Raw genomic sequence first — 10,000 nt, 5'->3', positions numbered from 1 at the left:
AGGATTTCTATACATGCACTGACAATACTGTATTAACTACAACTGGCCCCGGCAAATGACACGTCGGTGGGTTTTGCTATTATTAAATATCAAATTGCATGTAAAGGGATTTAATAAGTTAATATTTATTGGAACCTTTAAATAACACTGCTCCGCGTCACGTTGTCTTGGCTTTTCAAACTATAAAGACCAGGCGCTTTGTATTAAAATAGAATTCTCGATACAAAGTTCAACTTTTTACATGTCTGCAAAACGGCTACACAATTGTGGAAACAACAGTTTCTAAAAGCCTATCCCCGCCCCTTATTTGTATAAAAAAAACACACCCCCCCCCCTTTTTCATTGATTTTGAAAATTTTACCCCCTCCCCATTCTAAACACCGGCCCCCTCTTTGGCATAAATAACGAACAGTCCCTAACTATGCATGTGCATGGTGTAAAATCCACAAGGATGATAGATGGAAAACAGGTCAACATTTTATTTTTTTTTATTCTGAGCCACTTTCAAGGTCTTTACTGGAAATGAAAGAAATGTCCAAAACATCAAAGGATAATTATGGCTGCTGTAAGGAACCACTTCTTGACATTGAATTAGATCACATAATTGTTAATGAACCTCACCTCTTATTACGAATAACTGATGTTTTAACTTCAAATTTACATGGGGCGAAAAAGCTTGTTTAAGTAGTCTTAATCTTGGATTAAACATGTTTTAAACTTTGGTTTAATCAATTCAAGTTAACGTTTAAGTTACTTAAAGTTACGTTTAATGAAAGGTTAAATTCGTCTTTTACTTACTTAAGGTTCAAATTTAATGTCAGTTTAGTTGAGCTGAAACGTAGCTGAAAGGAATGTTTAATTTTCATTTAATTCATATTAAACATGTTCATGTTCTTTGCTCTGACTGTAAATGGTCCAGTTAAACCAAGAGGATCATAAATGCTATTAACTTGTGATAAAATTATTCTTTTCGTTGGGTTGCTGTCATTATCATGAGTCTTATCATTTGGTTTTTTCTTGGATGTGGTTCGAAGGTGCATCTTATATACAAATTCGTCTTGAACTGGGTTCCAAACAGCTCCCAACACCTTTGGGTATAGGTTTGAGTATAGGTTTGAGTATATCAATTCTATCATGGGTGAAAATCCACTCTTTCATTTTGAAGTTTCCTTCGTCAAGTAAGGCTTCTATATCCTTAGCGAGTTTTGTCGCTTTTTCTTTGGTGGGAACACTCTCTATTATGTCATCCATATACGTGTTTTCTTTGATGACCTGAGTCGCTTCGGGATATCTATCCGCTCCCATTTCTGCTGTTTTTCTCAATGCAACAGTAGCGATCGTCCCCGATGGTTTGTCTCCAAATGATACTCTTTGTATTACATATGTGTCTGGTGGTCTTCCAGTGTCCATATCTCTCCATAGAAATCTATGTGTATGTTGCTCAATAGTTTTGATCTTGACTGTATGATACATTTTCTTGATATCACCTATCATTGCAATGTTGTTTTCTCTGAACCTTATGAGTACTCCCAATAGATCATTAAGTAGGTGTGGTCCTTTAGCCCAGTAGTCATTGAGCATGTGTCCCATGTAACGTGCGCTGCTATTAAACACGATTCTTACTGGAGTTGATTTGGAATCTGGCTTCAAAACTTCATGATGAGAAATGTAGTGAATTGGTCCTTTGTACTTTTTGAGTTCTGTTTGCGAGAGTTTTCGTGCGACTTCTCGTTCGATCATATTTTCAATTTGTTTCTGATAAACGTTAGCGTGTTCTTTATTTTTTGCTAATCTTTTTTCAGTTGATATGAGCATTCCCATAGCAGCCCTTTTTTTATCAGGCAATTCGGCGGGATCCTGAATCCATGGATATTCTGTAATCCATCTCTTTTCTTCTTTATTGTACTCCAGCTTGCTTTCGATCAGATGTAATTCTTTTTCTTCCTTTATGGTGAAGTTTTGGGCCCCTAAAGAGCATTTCCCACACTTACATCCACCGCAACGGGGTGAACATCCGATCCCAAGGTTCTCTATGTTATAGAAATCTTCAACTCGGACAATTGCTGTGTTGACTTGTATGTGATCGAGCATGTGGTTTCGTGTCCTTTCCTTGATAAAGGGATGTGTTCCACCAATGCATCTTCCAAAGCGATTTTTTAGTAGAAGAAGGTGTCCTGAAGCTTGCTCACTCTGTGGATGATACGCCGCGTATTCGTAACCAATTAAGACATCAATTGTTCCTGATGGTCTTGATATATCATCTTTAGAAATATCTTTAAATAGTTGAATGATTCCGTTCACGTTTACGCTCTCTATGTCTGAAGTAATTTTATCGATTCCGTATACGTCAAACTGAACTTCTTGACCTTGTTTGTCTATTAGTGAAAGTTTGTATGTAGTGCATGTGATTTTCTCATTGTCTCCTCCTACTTTGATTATGGAAAGTTCAACTTTCGTTCCTTTCAGTCGCTCGGCTTTTGCTTTGTCATTTGTAATGAAACAGAGTGAAGGTCCGCTATCCCATAGAACATTGACCCAACCGCGCTTTGTGGCGATTCGCTGTATCTGCAATAGGCAAGAGTCTGCGATGTTGTTGTCACATACACTTGCGGATCCGGAGATACCTTGTAAAGCGGTTTCAATTTTTTCATCTTTATGAAGTGTCTGGTGATGCCATTTGGTGCATCCGTTCACGCCGCAAGGTCTTTTCTTCCTACATTCAAGAAGTCTGTGTCCTCTTCATAAACACGACCAGCAGGCTCCTTTTTCCTTCAATGTTTTCATTTTATCTTCATTTGGTTTTGATAGGTAGAATTTACAGTCGCTCGTCCAATGATCTGATTCCCTGTGGAATAAACATTTACTATTTTGGGGGTGGGTGCTGTCTTCTCGTCTTTCTTCTGAATCTTTGTCTGTTTTTGCATAATGTGCTGAGCCTTTTATTGTTGAGGTAGTAGTAAGTCGTAGCTCTGTGGTATCATATTCAATTGCTCTTTTCTGGCTGAGGAGAAAGTTAAGAAGGCTTGGAAATTTGTCGGTTTTGTTTACCACGCTATTGTCTGCGCTAACCAATTTAGCCCATTCCCTTTTTATATTAGCAGGTAGTTTTCTTTCAATTATGCTAACTGAACTTGTGGTTGTGATTTCTCTTTCCAATCCAAGTCTTTTTAGATCTTTATATCCATCTTCTACAGCATCAACCAATTCTATGAATCTTTTGTTCTCCCCCTCTTTAATGGGTCTTATGTCTTGAATTGTATTAATGATTGCGTCCGTTAATTTAGCTGGATCTCCGTATTTTTCGTGGAGTCGTTTCCACATCTCTTTTATATCATCATCTACGCCTTTTACTGTTTCCGCTGGTTCTCTTTCCAAGCACGAGCGTAGAATGTAGCACGCGCTGTTTTTATCCAATGTTGGCATCACTTGTTTTTGAAAATCCTGCTTAAATTGTGGATATTCTCTGATTGTTCCATTAAAAGATGGCATTTTAGCCTTTTCAATGCGAAGTGCACAATTTTGTCTGGCGTTATTTCTGTTTTCTGTCCTGGCGGTGAAAGTTTGAATTGTTTCAATTGTCTCATTGTAACATGTTTGAATTCTTCGAATCCATTTGATCTCATTTTCAGCTGTGGCCTCGTTTAATATCTCAAGTAATTTATTGTGCGCGCTCTTACAGTCTGCTAGCGCAAGCTCGATTTCCTTTCCAGTTTTACGCAACGCTATCCCTGCGTTTTCATCATCCGCTCTTGTTTCAATCACATTTTTAACATGTTCGACAAGTGCCTCAAAGATTGCTTCTGCGGATTTCTTCTTTATAATGGTCTGTTGAACTATCCTTTGAAACTCTTCTTCTCGAAGTTTCATCATATGCTGGCGGTTCAATTCTTCCTTTTCCTTTCGTTCAATCAATTGTTTTTCATTTTCATACTTTGCGTATACCGCCGATGCTCCATTATATTCTTCTTGTAGTTCATCGATCCATTTTTCATTTGTCGCAATCTCCTCCTCGGATAGGTACATTAAATAAATGTCATGCTTACCTTCCACTGTAGACCAGGCCTCGGTAAGCTCTTTAAACTTTGTTCTCAGGATCTCAGTACCTTTATTTTCAGCTATCGCCTTGAAGAATTCGTTCTTTTTTCTGGTGAATCTTGTCTTCGCGCTTCTACGTATCTTCAGGGCTTCTTCCGCCATTATACCGGCTGGATTTCGAATGTACTGCTAGTCGCAACAATCGCCAAGGTTCCAAATATTCCACAGTTTATTCACTCATCTTGTTTACAGGAAAGTATTCAAAATCTATCAACAGATGAGACTTGTAGTTAAAAAATGCCGGGATTAATAGACATTAACAAAGAACGATATTTACATACCCATTGGTGTCTCTCAAATCTGCGACTAGTAGTGTCGGCTTCAACGATCTTATTAATCTATTACATAAAGCATTGTTACATATGCCTCATAAAACGTCATGCATTAATTTCGTGTTAGAACGAAACAATGGCCACCATCTGACAAGGGCGAATGCTTTCCAAGATTTGGGGTTTTTGAGAAGGGACACAGGGACCATTACTTGCCTATTTTATACTCCATCCCGCCTATTTTACACAGTACAAAAAAGGGTGAGAGCAAAATTTGTTTACCATGTGGTCCCTGCTTTAGACTACGAGCAGTCCCTTTGTTTTCTTATAATCCGTCGAGAGCGGAGCGAAAAAAACAGGCCGCGCGAAACTTGGCCGCGCGAAAGCTGGTGTCTGGGCGGAAGGCGAAAAAAAAGGGACTACAGACAAAGCCTCAGCGTTTGACCTTTCACGGCCGAGTGATTTTATGGTGTTCATTTCAAATCTAATTAACGGCAATCCAATTATTTCCCTTATCTTGACGGTCTGTCATCGCTTTCCCGGGAGTTACGCGCGTAGATCATGTTCTGGCGGGTAGCTTGTTTTCGTCTCACATCATGTGCTTCGTGCTCAGTGAATGTCCTCGTCAAGCGAAACACCAAAGAAGTCTGTGAAAGGGAGACCGGCAAAGGAATCATCTGTTGACGATTTTTGTCGCGTCTGTAAATGTAACTTTAGGAATTATTACGGAGGCCTCAATCGCAGAGTTTCTACTGAGAATTTGTTTGAAATTCCCAAACGCGCCGGAGTCGCAAAATGTCGACTCGCTGAATTTGTCGAGGAACTCGGATTTACTTGCAGGAAAAGTTTGGATTCCTCAAGCCGTGTTTGTGCCAAATGTGCCACAAAGATTCGAAACGCAACTGATTTGATGAGGTTTTTGGGATCTGCATTTAATGTTGCTGTGCAAAACCCCTCGAGTTGTATTGAATATTCGCCAATCGAAATTGAGCGATTCAAGCGAATGTCGTTTTCACCTCATTCGTCTAATCTGGCGAAAGTGAACAAGATCAGTTCACCAGCTGCAGTTACTGAAAAGATGACTGTGCAGACTGCCAAGAAGTCAAAAGCTCGACGTTCCATCACGTATGCTGATGGAGTTTCTTCGCAAGAAGGTCGAAATGAAATCTGTAACCTCATGTCGGTGGAGGATCGAGAAGGTGAAAAAGCCAAAATGAAAGTGATCATCCCAACAGGGGACGAAACGTTTACGTTTCGCTCCCCGCCCGATGCTATGACTGCTAACATGATAAGAAACATTTGCGATAGAAACTGGAAGCCAGTTGTAAACGCAATGTTTGGTTATGAAAAGCTAAGGGAAGAACTGTTATCTTCCCTGTCCAGAAATATGGCTCGTGAGATGACAGAGTACATCCGGAGTGACAGCATGCTCAAATACAGCTCTCCTGACGAACTGGCAGCATTTTCTAATCGGAAACTGGTTCATGAAATAAAAGTGTTTTGCCCTTTGTGGCATGCATGCATCACCGGGGCCGCAAATGTCCATCAGCCTGATTCAAATCTGGATGGTAGTATAAACTCCATCGCATTGGCCACCTCAGCAATTGCTCGCCTTCGAAATTTTCGTATGTCCGCTCACGCGAAGCGAGTTTCGACCGTTCTCGTTCACAGTGGGGCGAAGGCGAATGATTTCACCCGGTTGAATCATCTTGGCATGTGCACATCGCATAAGCAAGTGATCAGAGATCAGGTCGATGCGAGCCAAAGTCACGATTCTACAGTGTTGATGTGGAAGACGTCAATCGAAGAACGGAATGGAGCTTTGTCCTTAATTGAGGAAATTCTGGGCGAACAGATGCCGGAAACACTGCACAATGACATTAATCTCTCAAAGGCAGCCCTTGAGAGTAAGATCTATTTCTCGGAATTAGCTTTTGAGAGATTGAAGTCCCTTGTAGTTTCTGACAGATGTAGTAAGGCTGAGCTTGAAAATGCCAAACGTGAGTTGCTCAAGGAAGATCCTGTATCATACAGGTAAGCCAAAATTAACAAAGTCATTTGATTTTGATTTGGCTTTTGTACATCATGCTAGCGATTTTTCGAGCATTTTTGTGAGGTAAAGCATTGAGCATTAGTTGTGCACATTAGACATTTCCCGGAAAAGTAATTTTTTTACAGAGAAAATGAAAAAATTTTTTAAGGGAAATGAGTCTCTACTTTAAAATAAAAAAGGAAAACATCAATTTGTTTAAGTAATTAGTTGTTGTCTTATTATGAGGTTGTCATATAGACGTTTTGGTCATATAAAAACGTTTAACACTCTGTAAAAATGTTAAAATCTAGTTTCGAGCAATATCCAAGCATTTTAGTGAGAGCAATTGAAGCATTTTTTGGAATTTCAAGCAAAAGCATAATGTACAAATTATTTAAAGAATTCGTCAGGTCATTGCTAATATAACAGAATTCCTTGTTAAGTTGAAAAATTTACATTTTGTAAGGATATTGTAGTTCCTCATTTAACTCCTAATAACTAGTTTTATTATGCTGAAAAAAATATAAACATGTTATCATTGAGTCCTTAGAAGGGTATGAAAACCAGTGTCTAGGGTTTGAGTACTGTTAATATCAAAAGATTTCCACCACCTTTTTGTTGTTTCGGTAAAGGAAAATATAGAAACACTCAAACTACATTCATGTATTTTATATTTATATATGACATGGAAATCCAATCTATATGTTTTTAGAATTGTAGCTGACAACCTCGACCTCAGCCTCTCAGCAAGAATTCAGACGAGCAAGCTCCGCAACAAGTCAATCCATTGGACTCATCACCTGGCCATTCGTGACAGGGTCGTGCCCAATGTCCCACCAACAGATGCAGATGCTGTAACAGGGCAATGCAAGATTGCAGATCTGGAGCTTGCTGAGCTTCTCCCTAGTTCAGAAAGCAACCTTGCCATGGAGCGTGATTTCATCGTGTTGGTCTCACGTATTGTAGTGAAGTTTCTGCCAGCTTTCTTTCCATTGAAGGACGTGGTTATTCATCATATTCCACACAAGTACACCAAAGAAATGGCTTCAAAGTCCGAAGTAGTAAGGGCGCATTTTCTTGAACAATGTTTAATTGTTTTAATTTGTTACATTTCCTAAGCATTGTTATTGTAGAATACAAGCAGTGCTTCGTTGCTGAAGCGCAAAATTACATGTATAGCCTCTCCTCACCCTGCCTGGCCCCCTGAGCTGTTGAGTGTCCTTATTGTTTTTACCCCACTTTTGACAGACTAAAAGTAAAACAAAAAATAGGGACTGCTCTTGTCTATTGTTAATTGTGAATTTATCATATTTGACACCATGATTGCTAGTCAAAATTCTTGATTTCAGAGGCATTTCATCAATTCAACCGTTACCTTGAAATATATTATGTTTTCCTTATTCGAGAGTTCAAATAACGAAGGACACCTCCTGAATATTTAAGACTACAAGCTGTCCCTATTTTTTCTTATAGTCCAGCTTTCACATCTCCCTTTTTGCTCCACTATCGACTGATTTACAAGAAAAAAATGGAAACTACCAGTAGACTAGAATATTTCAATTTACTAGTAATAATCATTCTATCGCTTTTGTGTTCTTCAGTGTTTCCTTGGTTTGGAATTTTTGAACACAAACATATCTGGAGAGATGGCACAGTTTTTAATGTCTGTACAGTCTAAGTATGCGCCACAACTGTCCAACCGTTCACATGGTAAGATTCTTCAACCAGTCTTTTTGGATGGCGACCAGCTCACTGAGGAGAGGGCGCGTAATGTGCAATGGGTTTTCCAAGATGGTGATGACCAGTTTGACAGGCTTGAAGGATTAGACCCCACTCACGCAGACTGGCATGCCAAGGTCACATTGTACAAGGTACGGTTAATGGAAATTAATAGTCTGTTCCATTATCCTTAGTCTATTTAGGGCATAGTCAAAATTCATTCAAGTTTAAAATAATGCTATTTTTCCACTTCATGCTAAGGCTTTGAAACAGAACATAAGGGACTGCCTCCAAGTGAAGGGTTTTGTCTTGTCATACAAATTTATTTCTTGCTCTTATTACATATGAATTTATAATAGTAAACTTATGATAATATGTCCATTATTTGAGATATAAATTGTACAGCATATTTTCATTTCCATTAATAATTGATTCTTAGACACATGGTTTGGTGTTATTCAGATTGAGAATAAAATCTTCCTGAAAGATGAGTCAGCCGGAGAGATTGGTACCACTCGTGCCACCATCAACCGAACGGGGAAAACAAATGCAAAGAAAGGTGCTGATGACTACAACTCCTATAAGGAATTTCATGAACGGGAACTAGAAGGACATATAATTGCTGCCTTTATGGTTTTCACTGGAATGCCTGGTATGGAAGGTATGTTGCACTTATGCAAGAAGTGGCTTTTGCAGGTAAAAGTACCAGATGAGAACACTTGACCAGACTGTATTTTGTCTCATAATTACGCAGCTTGTCAAAGTGCTAAATGAAATAGAATATATTGATTCAAATGTAAAAAATTCTTATCACCCTTATCTATCTATCTGTAAACTATTTGTTTTTTTTTTCCATTTCTTTAGATAGTCCATCTAAGGTCCAAATTCCTGCAAAGAGTGAAGATAAACATGCTCGCCGTGAATGGCTCCATAGTCTAGTTAAAGATTTCCTGCGACAATTTGTGTTTGATGTCCAAGAAACAGATGAGATGATTGAACAAGTAAATCGTCTTGACAGAAACCAGAGGGAAGGTTATGCCTGCAGAATCTGTGGTAAAAAATATCAGGGTGATGCATGGCGTGTTAGGTAAGTACTTGAAAGATAATTTAGGTTGATTGTGAGTTTGCTAAAGAAAATTACAGCATAATGCTCCATATTGTAGCCACCCAGCACAATTTTCTGACAAGTGTAAAAGCTGATCACAGAGCAAGAATTTCTTTGACCACCCCCTTTCAACATCACTACAAAACTATTGACTGCATTTATAAACAAAGTTGTGATATTTGTAGCTTGATACAGAGTTAACTAGTTTAATATAAACAAAATCTTTGTTGAGTGGCTACACTAAGGAGTGTGGCCCTGTAATGAAGTTCTTTCAGTACCTTTTCTAACTGGAATCTTGCAGTGTACCTCTTAAGCAATTCTGCACATAAAATAATAAAACAAACCCCGCATTCTCAGAGGAGACTGACCACTGCTGCTTACAATAAATACTATTTGTTTTCAGAGCTTTCAATAAAATTTGAAGTAGGAAGCTGGTTTAAGTAGACTCTCTGACTGTAACAACAAGTTGAAATGAATTTCTCTTAGATTATTTTAATTTTTGGGTGAAAGAGCCGACTTCTCTGGGCAAGGTAAGTTACAGCCAAAATGCAATGAATAAGCTAAGAAAATATCTAAGAATCAAAATTATTTTTTTCCTTTTGAAGGCATGAGATAACCAAACATGGCCTAAGAGTGGAAGAAACTCCACCAGAAGACATCAGAAATAGTTTAGGCTATTACAAGTGCCGAGATGTCACCTGTGGACTTGTATTTAAAACAAAGGCAACCCTTAAAAGGTATATTCATAATTTAAAAGTATTAGTTAATGTACTAAAAATG

This window comes from Montipora capricornis, chromosome 1 (genome assembly GCF_036669925.1).
Source record: "Montipora capricornis isolate CH-2021 chromosome 1, ASM3666992v2, whole genome shotgun sequence".
In the NCBI taxonomy this organism is placed as follows: domain Eukaryota; kingdom Metazoa; phylum Cnidaria; class Anthozoa; order Scleractinia; family Acroporidae; genus Montipora; species Montipora capricornis.
The sequence above is the reverse complement of the archived record's forward strand: the minus strand, read 5'-3'. Positions refer to the sequence as shown.